Here is a 13765-nt window from a genome sequence, read left to right on the forward strand (position 1 = left end):
AGGGAGGCCCTGACCTCTTCTCCCATACTCACTTCCTAGTCCCTCTCTCTGAGCAGAGGTGCTTACCAGACTGAGTGACTTGGATAACTTTTTTTTCATCCTCACCTGAAGATATGTTTTATTAATTTTTGAAGAGGGGAAGGGAAAGACAGAGATGCACAGAAATATAAATGTATGAGAGAACCATCAATTGGTTGTCTCCAGTATGCACCACCACGGGGGATCAAGCCTGCAACCTAGATATGTGTATTGACTGGAATTGAACCAGCAAACTTTTGGTGCATGGAACGATGCTCCAACAAACTGAGCCAAACAGGCCAGGGTTACTTGAATAATTTTTGCAAAGCATACTTGCCTGGCCACTTGTTTCCCCACTGGCGATTTGTTTCAATAGAATTGTTTCTAAGGTAGATCAAAGTATTAGCATTTAAAAATATATTATTTGCCATTTTACAAGAATAATATATTTAATGAAATTTAAAATTGGTGATTTTGATGTCCACCTTAGACTGAGAGCACCCCACTATATTTGAGGCATTTGCAGACATGTTGAAATATGTGGCATACTTAGAGTTTCTTTTTCTTCCTCCATAATTCTTTTTAACTGGACATAAACCTCAAATGAAGTATAAAATGCAAAGAGGGTGTTCTCAATTTGGCACCAAGATTATTTTTTGCACTGTCTTAGTTTGGAAGAGGCAAATTGGGATAACAAAGCAATAAGGAGCTATAGTGTTATTAAATTACATTCTGGAACTGGGAAATCTGATACCCGTAATTCTAGGAATTATTATGAATCAATATTTTTTGAGAGCTTACTATGTAGCAGTCCCTGTACTGAATGCTTCATGTCCATTTTCTCATTTGATCCTGACAACCACCTGTGAGGCCTCATTTGACAGATGAGGAAACTGAGGCTCAGTGAGTTTTATTTATCCAAGATGATCCAGTTGGTCATTTGCAGAGCTCTGGTTCAAACTCACATTATTTTGTTGCAATGCCATTTTTCTTAAAGATTAGGCTCTTTGGACTCTGTTTGCTTTTGGGAGCTCGTGGAATTTATTCCATCCTGTCCTTACAATAAATTTTATTGGGCTTTGAAAAAGGTTGAAGAATGGGGAAGAAACTTTGTAGGCTGGAAACCTAGTAAAAGTGGCCAGGTCCTATAAACAGTGGAACAGACGAGGCTTAGAAGATTGGGTGTAACAGACGAGGCTTAGAAGCCTGGGTGCTGAAACCCAGAAAGCAGACATGCCCATTGGAGAGCAACTCTAAGCTTCTGTGGGCCCTGCTTTCAGGTCCAATGAGGATGTCCCAGCTATGGATGTTGAAGTACTGCTTGGCAAGGAGAAGCAAGGCCATTGCTTTATCTAACACACCCTTCTGCCGTGCTCTATATGCAAGGCATTGGTCAATACTCCTCTAAGCACTTTACAAACATTAATTCATTTGAGTCTCACAACAAGTCCCTGAAAATAGGTACTATTTTTATTCCCACATGATAGATGAGTAAACTAAAGTTCAGAGATGTTAAGTAACTTGTCCCAGGTAACACAATTGGTAAGTGCCAGAATCAGGCTTTGAACCTAGGCAGTCTGTATCTAATGGCTATGTTATATTGCCTCTCAACAAAGAACCTTTATTTTTCTGTCTCTTGTACTTGCCATTCATTTTCAACCACTCCTGAGCAAGTCTACATTGCCTGCAAATTTCCCCTGCCCCATTATTGTCTTTTCCTCCACCCACAACTTTCTGCAGTTTGCTTCACAAGCTCCTTCTTAATCTTTCACAATTCCACCTTTGGCATTACTTATGAACAACATGACCTTTTCAATTGCCAAATATTTTTTCCATAAGTTATCCCATCTCAACTTGGAAGTGAGGATGGAAAGTATTGTTCCTATTTTGAGACTGAAGGAACCAAGGCAAGCAACTTGCCTAATGTCTCATACAATCATCTAGTGGCAAAGTGGACTAGAATCCAGTTCTCTTACTCTTAATTCAATGGTCTTTTCCATTATACTATCTGATGGGCTTTACAAATCCATTCATACATTCATTTATCTATTTTTCCATTCATTCATATTATAACAATCTATTACATGCCTAGTATATGATAAGGCAGTGTGTGGGAGGGAAGGTAGGTACAGAAATCCTGCTTTAAGGATCTGAAAACACAACTGAGATAAGGTGTCATTATAAAATGCTGAATAACAGAGTTAAATACCAAGTGCCAAAGGAGAGGTCTATTTAGGTCACACAGGAATTTTGAGGTTGAGTATGCAGCATCAAAGACAGATTTAGTAAGAAGGCAGTTGTTTAACTTGGCATGGAAGGGCACTTAGAACTTAGAGAAGAGGATAGGGCAGCACTTCCCAGGCTTGAGGAATTGTGTGCAGTAAGTCAGTGCTTCCCAACCCTTATCATATCATGGCACACAGAGAAAAGCACATTGGGGTGAACAGAGGAAACAGCTTCAGCCCAGAGGCAAACAACCTAGGAGTTTCAACTGCACTGTCTTTGGCTCAGGATTCATAGCCTTAGATACCTGTAATACCCTTAGGAAAATTTGCAGTAAGGTATTGGGGTACACTATGGTGATGGTGGGTCTAAACACCATTGACAATATCACAGGGCTGAAATTGAGTAAATTTCCCAAAGAACCAAGGTAGATACCAATAGAGAGAAAAGTTATGGCCAAATAATGAAAAGTCTTTGAATCTTATTCTGTGGACCTATAAAATAGGTAGGCAAAGTCCACATAGTATCTATGTATATAAAAAGCCAGTGTTCCTAACGACTTCAACAACCAAATGACCTGTCACCATGAGGTGCATTGAGCACTTCTCGGTCCCTCCCCCCCACCTCCACCCATGAGCAGGGCTCCCGGCGGCAGGGCAGGGCGGCTCGTGGCTCCCAGTGCAGAAAATTCAAACCAACGGGTTAGGACTGAGGCAACGGATCAGATTTTTAAATAACTGCTTTTGTGACACAAATGTGGATCTGGAAAAGTGGTCCAGGCTAGGCAGTGTCTCTCACTAGAATGATCACCATGTGTTCCTCCTCCAGCTTGCCCAATGTACTCAGTGCTGACAGGAGGTACTGCTGCGAAAAGTTGGGCGACTTGCGACTCCTGGTGGGGAGGCGAGGCGGCTCCCGGCTCCTGGTGGGTGGCTCCCAGTGGTGGGGCGGGAGCCTCTTGGTGGTGGCTCGTGGCTTACGCACAGTTTCGTGTGCTGGCCTTATAGTCTATATATATAAAACCCTAATATATAGACTGAATGGCAGAACAACCGAACAACCAAACAACTGGTCGCTATGATGTGTGCTGACCACCAGGGATCGCATGCAGAACATGGTGGGCATTGTGCGGTGGGATGGTGAAGCAGGTGTGCAGGGGCGCCAGATCAAGGCGGGGCACCTGGTTGCTGTCATCAGCGTGAGCCTCTGGTGGTTACTGAAAATTCTTTGCTCCTCTGTGCTGTGGTCCCATCTGGCACTTGCACCTGCTGCTGGCACCAGCCCTGCTCTCACCTGCTGCCACTGCCGGAGCTGCTGCTTGCACCCGCTGCTGGCACCTGGCGCTGGCCTTGATCACTTGGTGCCATTAGCGGGTGTGAGCTGTGGCTGCTGGCCCTGATTGCCCCTCAAGGCTTCTCCACCTCCCCCTGCTCCTGAGGGGCAATCGTGGCTGGCAGCCACCTCTCACACCTGCTGCCAGCAAGAGCCCTGCCCACACTCGCTGCTGGCACCAGAGCCACTGCTTGTACCCACTGCCAGCACCAGCCCTGCTCTCACCTGCTGCCAGCACCAGAGCCACAGCTTGCACCTGCTGCTGGAGCCTGGCACCAGACCCAATTGCTTAGTGCCATCATCAGGTGTGAGCTGCAGCTGCTGGTCCCAATCGCCCCTCAGGGCTTCTCCACCTTCCCCTGCTCCTGAGGGGTGATCGGGGCAGCAGCCACCACTCACACTCATTGACGGCACCAGCCCTGCTCGCACCTGCTGCTGGTGCTGACCCCAATTGCTCCGCACCATCAGTGGGTGCAAGAGGGGCCAGCACTGTCAGCACGTGGGAGTGGCAGTGGCAGGAGCAGGGCTGCCAGCAGACAGTGGACTGGGGGGCCATGGTGGGAGGGGCCAGGTGGGGGCACAGAGTATGGGCCGAGAAACGCCCCTGTGCCCACTGCAGCCTCGCAGCCCACAGTTCCTTTCAACATGCACAGATTCTTGCACTGGGCCCCTAGTTGTTTTATAAAGATCCCACTGATATCAGCATGAAGGATGGATTGGAGGGAAGGACAAGTTAGGAGGCTCTTACAATTCTCCATGTGAGAGATGATGGCATCTTGGACTATACCAGGTGTACCAGTTAATAATGAGGATTTTTTTTAATAGATGGAGTTACACATACTAGGTATGTAAATACATATGCAATTTGATATGTATGCCATTTTGTTGTATTGACAGCAAGCTTCAAAACTTCATATGTCAAATTTTCTGAAGGTGTTTACATCATAGATATTTTTCAGTTTAAAAATGTCGAATTTCTTGCCAAAAAAAGAGCATTTGTGGGAAGTTTTAATTCATTATTTTGAAGAAAAGTGCTGCTGAAAGTTATTGTATACATTGGGAAGCTTATGGTGAACATGATCCATCTCAAGATACTTGTGAATGCTGTTTTAAAGGCTTTAAAAGTGATGATTTCGATGTGAAAGACAAAGAACGTCCAGGTCAATCGAAAAAGTTTGAAGACCAACAATTACAAGTATTATTGGATGAAGATTTGTGTCAAACAAAAAAACAACTTGCAGAAAGATTAAATGTTTCTCAGCAAACAATTTCTGATCATTTACAAACAATGGGAAAGATTTTAAATGAAGGAAAATAGGTGCCACATCAACTGAACGAAAGACAAATGGAAAACTGAAAAGTCATCAGTAAAATGTTGCTTCAATGGCACAAAAGAAAGTCTTTTGTGCATCAAATTGTGACTGGTGATGAAAAGTGGATTTATTTTGAGAATCCCAAATGCACAAAATCATGGGTTGATCCAGGTCAACCATCAACATCGACTGCAAGGCCAAATCGCTTCAGAAAGAAGACAATGCTCTGCATTTGGTGGGATCAGGAAGGTGTGGTGTATTATGCCCTTCTAAAACCAGGTGAAACTGTTCATACTGATTGCTACTGACAACAAGTAATCAATTTGAACCATGCTTTGATCTTACTAGTAAAAGGACCAGAATGGGCCAGAAGACATGGCAAAGTAATTTTGCTTCATGATGACACACCATCACACACTTCAAAACCAGTTAAAGACACGTTGAAAGATCTTGCCTAGGAAGTATTAACCCACCCACCATATTCACCAGACCTTGCTCCTTCAGATTGCCACTTGTTCCGATCAATGGCACACACACTTTCTGAGCAGCACTTCAAAACGTACGAAGAAGTGGAAAATCAGGTCTCTGAATGGTTTGCCTCAAAACAAGAAAAGTTCTATTGGGACGGTATCCACAAATTACCTGAAAGATGGGGGAAATGTGTAGCTATCAATGGGCATTACTTTCAATAAAGCACTTTTGATGTTTCTCTTGAAATTATCGTGTTTTCTTTGATTACAAAATCCGCATTATTAACTGGTACATCTGGTAGTGGGCAGAATTGAGTTATAATTTGGTGGTATACATGACAGGGTTGGGTAATGTATTGCATGCAGATTGTAGGAGAGATGGAAGAGACAATGATGATTTTAATATTTCAAACTTGAATAAATAGATATGAATGGGGTGCCATTATTTAAGATGGGGAGCCCAGGAGAAGTCGAGAGCATTTTTGGAGGGGAGGAACAGATAAGATGATGTTTCAAGTTGACATTTAGAGGCAAGGAAACCAGTTAGGAACCTATTGCAAAAGGCCATGTGAGACAGAAGAAATCCTGGACTAGGATTTTAGCAGAGTGACTGGAAATAAAATGTTGTATTGAGATACATTATAAAGGAAGAATTGATAGTCTATTGTCATGGACTGAATCTGGAGTTGAGAGGTAGAGGAAGGTTTGAAAACTTAGATCTCTTCTGTTCTCTATCTTCTTGGTATGCTTCCATTCTCATGGCTTCAAATACTATCTGTATGCTGATGACTCCTAAATGTGTATCTCCAGCCTGGACCTCTCCATACTTTTATATCTAACTGCCAGATTGACATATCAACTTACACACCTAATAAGCATCTTAATATTTTTATTTATTTATACTAGTGGCCCGGTGCACGAAATTCATGCACGGGGGGTGGAGGGTGTGTGTGTGGGGAAGGGTGTCCCTCAGCCCGGCCTGCACCCTCTCCAATCCGGGACCCCTCAGGGGATAACCAGCAGTTGGACATCCCTCTCACAATCCAGAACTGCTGGCTCCTAACTGCTCGCCTGCCTGCCTGATTTCCCCTAACTGCTTCTGCCTGCCAGTCTGATTGCCCCTAACCACCTCTGCCTTGGCCCTGCATCCAGGACCCATGATTCCCTCCTCCAGCAGACCACAGGCACCCGGGATCCGGGCTGCCCTCCTTCTGTTCAGCCACAGGTGCCCAGGCCGGCTGTAGCCACAGGGGATGGTGGGCAGGTGGATTTGCCTGGGCTGCAGCTGCAAGTGCTGGCACCTGGGACCGCGGGGTGGGCAGCTTCTCCTTCTCCTGGGCCATAGCCAGCCGCAGGTACTGGTGCCTGGGATTGTGGGGTGGGTGGCTTCTCCATCTACCAGGCTGTAGCCAGCCACAGGTGCTGGCGTCTGGACTGCAGGCGGGCAGCTTCTCCATTTTCCCTGGGATGCAGTGTGGGCGACTTCTCCGGCTGGCTGCAGCTTGGGATCATGGGGCTGGTGGCTTCTTCGTCTCCCAGGCCACACTCAGCCTCAGGTGCTGGGGCCCGGTTTCTCAGTCTCCACCAGGATATGGGGTGGGTGAACATGGGGCGGGCGGACATGGGGCGGACGGCTTCTGCAGCTGGCTGTAGCCTGGAATTATGGGGCAGGCAGAGTCGTCTTCTCCTGGGCTGCACCCAGCCTCAGGCACTGGGGCCCAGTTTCTCTTTCTCCCCCAGGATGTGGGGCAGGTGGACGTGAGGCTTCTGCTGCTTTCTGAGGCCTGGGATCGTGGGGCAGGTGGCTTCTTGGTCTCCCTGGCTGCAGCCAGCCTCAGGTGCTGGCGCCCAACTTTTCCGACTACAACAGGCCTAGAGCGGCTGGGGGCGGGGCTGCCGCCATCTTTTCAGGTTTATTTGCATACTCACTCTGATTGGCTGTTGGGTGTAGTGAAGTGATGGTAATTTGCATGTTTCTCTTTTATTAGTGTAGATATTTAAAAATTTTTTCCAATTGCAGTTTACATTCAATACTACTTGGTACTAGTACAGCATAGTGGTTACACAATCATATGCTTTAGGAAGCATTCCCCCTGCTATTTTCAGTACGCAACTGGCACCATACATAGTTGTTACAGTATTATTGACTATATTTATATGCTGTATTTTACATCCCCTTGACTATTCTATAACTACCAATCTGTACTTTGCAGTCCTTTTACCCTTTTCATTGAGTCCCTTAACCCTCTCCCCTCTAACAACACATTAAAAACTGAACTGTTAATTCACCACTCCTGCACAAACCCCCACTAAAGCCTATGCCACTGGCAAACCTGCTTCTAACAGTCTTTGCTATCTCACTAAATGGTAACTTTGTTCTTTCAGTTGCTCAGCAGAAGACCTTGGAATCATTCTTGAATATTCTCTTTCTCTCACATCCTATATTTAGTCTATCAGCAAATCTAGTTTTAAATATACCTATACAGTAATCTGACTAATTTTTAAAAATATATATTTTTATTGATTTCAGAAAAGAAGGGGGAGGAAGAGAAGGGAGAAGGAGAGATAGAAATATGGATAATAAGAGAGAATCATTGATTGGTTGCCTCCTGCATGCCCCCTATTGGATATCAAGCCTGAAACCCTGGGCATGTACCCTAACCAGGTATCAAAATTGTGATCTCCTGGTTTATGGGTCGATGCTCAATCATGAGCCATGCCAGCCGACCAATCTGACTACTTTTTATCATCTGGTTTAAATCACAATGACCTATATCCTGGTATATTGCACCAGCCTTTCAGCAATTCTCCTTGCTTGTGTCCTTGCCATTCTCACTCAAGTCCATTATTCCCTTATTGATTTGAAGTCCAAACTAATCTTATTAACATGAATGTCAGATCATGTCACTCTTCTGCTCAGAATTCCTCCAATGACTTCCAATCTCACACATAGTAATAGTAAATCTCTTTACAATGACCCACAATGCTGTATACAACTCAAATATAAAAATAGTTCACTCACTTACCTCCTTCAGATGTTGAATCAAATGCCCCCTATTCATGAAATCTGCTCTGGCTGCCATGTTTAAAGTTGTATGTTCCTCCTCCCCATTCCTTACCTGCCTTCCCTCTCTTATTTTGTTAATACTTTGAACACTATTTGGCATTATATATTACCTACTTTTAATTGTATGTCTCCTGCTAGAATGGGGGCTGGCAATAGTTTTCTGTAAGTGCCAGACAGTAAACATTTTAGACTTTGTGGGCCAGATAGTTTCTGATACAACTACTCAAATCCCAGTTTCTGACACAACTGTTCAACTCTATTGTTGTTACACAAAAGCATTCACCGATGATACATAAAATAATGAGTATGGCTGTGTTCCAATATAACCATATTTACCAAAACAGGTGAGAGGGCAGATTTTGCATGTGAGCCATGATCCCTACTAGACTGTAAGTTCCAAGATGGCAAGAATTTTTGTTGACTGCTATGTTTCTAACACCCAGACTGGTGGTGCCTGGCACATAGTAGGTATCTAATATATTTTTGTTGAAGGGATGAATCAATGGAGGACTAGAGGAGTGAAGGATCAGGAGAACTATAATACAGCCATTGATGGTGCAGAACCTTGAGCAATAGCTAGGTTTGCAGTATATCAATTTTAGCTAGGTTTGCAGTATATCAATTTTCCTTCCTACCTTCCCCCATCATCCTTACACTACTGCCTAAAGTGTGTCATATGATGTAAAAGTTACTTTCATTGCCTGTGCAATTCTCTTGATGCATGAAATTTCATTTGACTTCCTTTAATGTTGTCATTTGTCCTCCTACTCAGATGCTCTCTAATAACAATAATAACTCAAAAACTCTGCATTAAACCAGAAAACCAGTATTTTTAATTAATTTAAAGCAATTGCTAGCAATATCTTCTATTGACAACTCTATACTTTAAAACACTTTATCATATTTTGAAGTACTTTCTGGAGTTGAGCAACTGTTACTGTTATGATATGAAATGTTATTTTCCTTCCATGCATTTTATGTGAATGGTTTGCTCTGATAAACTTCAGCTTTCAAGTACTCCCAACAGTAGGAATCACATGGTAAGAGATATGATAAATGAAGTATTTACCAGCTTTTACTGCCTATTCACTTATCCTTCCCTGGGTCTCTTATAGGCATTAATGGTTTCTTAGTGTTATATGCCTTCCTGTTGAAAATGTACATTCACTCATTCACTATTCCATACAGTTCTTGACACATTGCTAACATTTACTGAGCATTTACTATATATGTGCTATTGTGCTTAGGGCTTTATATATATTTACTAGAGGCCCAGTGCATGAAATATGTGCATGGGGGTGTTCCTCAGCCTGGCCTGCACCCTTTCCAACCTGGGACCCTTTGGGGGGTGTCCAACTGCTGGTTTAGGCCCGATCCCTGCCACAATCTGGGACCGCTGGCTCCTATATGCTCACCTGCCTGCCAGCCTGATAGCCCCCAACTGCCCTCCCCTGCCGGAGCCTAATCGCCCCCAACTGCCCTCCCCTGCTGGCCTGATCACCCACAACTGCCCTCCCCTGCTGGGGCCTGATTGCTCCCAATTGCCCTCCCCTGCCAGCCCGATCACCCACAACTGCCCTCCCCTGCCGTGACACACCTCCTACGCCGGGAACGGCTTCTTCCACGTGAGGTGGCGGACGCCAGGACCATCCTCCTCCACACTGCATAGAGCCGCAGGATCCCCAGGTCTCACTGTGCAGAGTGGCCACCAGGTCCCGCCTCCACTGTGTGCGTGGCCATCTTGTGATGACCATCTTGTGACCACGTGAGGGGTGATGCCACCTAGGCTATTATTAGTATAGATTCATGTAGTTCTTATAAAACACCCAAGAGGTAGGTACTGTTATTGTCATTATTTTACAGATGAGGGAGCTGAGGCTACAAAAGCTGAAGTGATTTGCTCAAGGTCCTACAGCTAGCAAAAAAGAGAACTAGGGTTTGAACCCAGGTTTGCCTGACTCCAGGGACAAGATTTAGTCATGGTTTTCCCCATCTTACCAGTTTTGTACACTAGGAAGTACCTACATAGATGAATAGGACAAAATCTCCCTGGCCTCCCAGAGGTAACACTGGTTGGGGCTGTGTATGTGGGAGTGGAAGCTATAAGATGCAGAAAATAAAGGATTTTCTGTTTACAAAAAACCCTGCTCTACAAATTCATAGGGTTCTGGGAAATGGAGGCAGAGGGCTACAGAGTGAAAGAGCAGAGTGCCCTCAACTTCAGGGTTCAGGTCAACTTATAGGATATAAAAATGCTACCTTCAGGGACTTAAACTGACATGAAAGTTGCTCACTGTAGAAATGGGATTGGCTGTTCACACACACACACAAACGTGTTTACTAATGAGATAAGGGATTTCCCTATATGTAACTACGAAGTGATGCTCTAATATGTCACCACTGGAAAACTCTACTGTAGCCATGTAAATCCAATGGCTGGGAAAGTTCATCAAAACTAGAAAGGGATTCACAATATAGTTACATGTGTAAGCAAGCTTTTGGTTATTATAGAAACACTAGGGGCTTGGTGCACGAAATTCGTGCACTGGGGGGGGGGGTTGTCCTTCAGTCCAGCCTGCCCTCTCTCACAAACTGGGAGCCCTCAGGGGATGTCCTACTGACGGAGTCTGGCCTCCCTCTGTGGGAGGCGACCGGGCTGATCAGGGGAAGGCGCCAACCCCATCACCCCACGGCTGCAGCCACTGCAGCCGCCAAGGTGTTTTCATCAACATGGACTCCAGTCCCTTCACCATGAAAAAATGACAACTTTCTTTAGGCATTTTCAAGATGTGTCTTTCATAGGATATGACATTTCTTTCTTTTTTTTTTATCCTCACCTGAGGATATGTTTCCATTGATTTTTAGAGAGTGTGGAAGAGAGAGAGAGGGAGAGACAGAGAAACATCAGTGTAAGAGGGACACTTTGATTGGTTGCCTCCTGCATGAGCCCTGACCTGGGCCCTGGCCATGGAGGAGCCTGTAACCTAGGTACATGCCCTTGATCAGAATCGAACCCAGACCCTGCGGTCAGCAGGCTGAAGCTCTATCCACTGAGCCAAACTGGCTAGGGCAGGATATGACATTTCTTAGCCCCTCCAGCAGTGGACCTTCATTTTTTCTCCAGGAGTGTTGTGGAAAAACCCTAGATCACCTTCTTGGATTCTTATTACCCAAGTTACCAAGAACACTGCAAGTGGAGGTGTACAGGGAGCTTAGCCAATGCGCGGTCAGAAAAGGTGTTTACACTCGAATTGGTTTGGCTCAGTGGATAGAGCGTCGGCCTGCAGACTGAAGAGTCCCAGGTTTGATTCCTGTTAAGGGCATGTACCTTGGTTAGGGGCACATCCCCAGTGGGGAGTGTGCAGGAGGCAACTGATTGATGTTTCTCTCTCAGCGATGTTTCTGACAGTCTATCCCTCTCCCCTCTTCTCTGTAAAAAAATCAGTAAAATATATTTTTTTAGAAAAAGAAAAGAAAAGGTGTTTCCTCTGCAGCCCATGCACAGAGGATCCCCTGCATTGTGTCCACTGGGCTAGGGGCATGTCCCCAGCTGCTGGGGGCACACCCCCAAGCCCGGCAGCTGCGTGTTTGCTGTGTCCGCTGGGCTGGGGGGCGTGGACCCAGGCTGCTTGGCGTGGGCACAAGCTGCTGCAAGGCGGGGACTTCTGCCGCATCATCATGGTGATGTGGCTCAAGGGGCTGCGGCCTCTTGCGCTTGGAACCCCTGGCTGCTTGTCCTGGGACCCGGGCCGCTTGGCGCCAGTGCCTGTAGGCCACACCTGACCCAGGTCATTCTGGGACCCTGGCCACTCAGGGCCTATGCATGGGCCTACAGGCTCGGAGCAGCCTGGGTATGCAAACTAACCCTCCATCTTTGTTGGGTTAATTTGCATACGCACTCCTGATTGGCTGGTGAGTGTAGCGGAGGCATGGTCAATTTACATGTTTCTCTTTTATTATATAGGACAAGTAGAAATCATTAGAAAGAGAAGTAGTTTTTCTCATTTCTTGCCCACCCTGACCTGCTGATATATTTATTCTTTCTGATAGGGAGATTGATGGTTGCATCAGGCTGTATAAACTATATGACTCCATCTTTTCATACCATCCCACATGCTCTACTAACCTTCGCACTCACCACTAACAGCAGCCACCATATAACAAGCACCTACTCTGAGTCAAGCGCTTTACAAAAAATTACCTTTTTTTAATACCCACACAAATCCTATGTTCTCACATGGTTCTGTTATTAAACCTATTTTCAGATGGAGGAATTGAGGCTCTGAGAGGTTGTGTGGCATATCCAAGCCCATAAAATGAAATGAATGGCATTAGTTTCCTGTGGCTGCCATAAAAAGTACCACAAACTGCTCTGGCTGTTTTGCTCAATGGTTAGAGTGTCAGCCAAGGGACTGAAGGATTGTAGGTTTAATTCATGGTCAAGGGCACATACCTCGGTTGTAAGCTCAATCCCTGGTCCTGGTCGAGGCGCATGTGGGAGGCAACCAATTGATGTGTCTCTCTCACATCCATGTTTCTCTCTCTCTCTCTCCTCCCCATTCCTCCCTTCCTTCCACTCTCTCTAAAAATCAATGGAAAAATATCCTCGGATAAGGATTAAAAAACCCAAACAACTTCAGCCCAGCTGGTGTTACTCAGTGGTTGAGCATTGACCTATGAACCAGGAATTCACGGTTTCAATTCCTGGTAAGGGCACATGCATGGTTGTGGGCTCAATTCCCAGTAGGGGGGTGTGCAGGAGGCAACTGATCAATGATTCTCTCTCATCTTTGATGTTTCTATCTCTCTCTCCCTCTCCCGTCCTCTCTGAAATCAATAAAAATATATACATTTTAAAATTACCACAAACTTGGTGGCTTTAAACATTAGAAATGTATTCTCTTATAGTTCTGGAGGCCAGAAATCTGAAATCAAGGTGTTGGTAGGGCCATGCTCCCTCTGAAGGCTCTAGGGAGGATTCAGTTCCTTTCCTTCTCTTAGCTTCTGGGGGCTACAGACTTTGCTTGGCTTGTGGCTGCATCACTCCAAACTCACCTCTGTCTTCACATGACCTTTTCCCCTATGTCTCAGTCTTCTCTGTCTCTCTTTTAAAAATATTTTTATTGATTTTAGAGAGAGGAAAGGAGAGGGAGAGAGAGAAACCTCAATGATGAGAGAGAATCATTGATTGGCTGCCTCCTGCATGCCCCACATTGGCGATTGAGCCCACAACCTGGTCATATGTCCTGACCGGGAATCAAACTCTGGCCTCATGACTCATGGGTTGACACTCAACCACTGAGCAACACTGGGCTTTTCTGTCTCTTATAAGGACACACACC

This window comes from Eptesicus fuscus, chromosome 1, assembly GCF_027574615.1.
Source record: "Eptesicus fuscus isolate TK198812 chromosome 1, DD_ASM_mEF_20220401, whole genome shotgun sequence".
In the NCBI taxonomy this organism is placed as follows: Eukaryota; Metazoa; Chordata; class Mammalia; order Chiroptera; family Vespertilionidae; genus Eptesicus; species Eptesicus fuscus.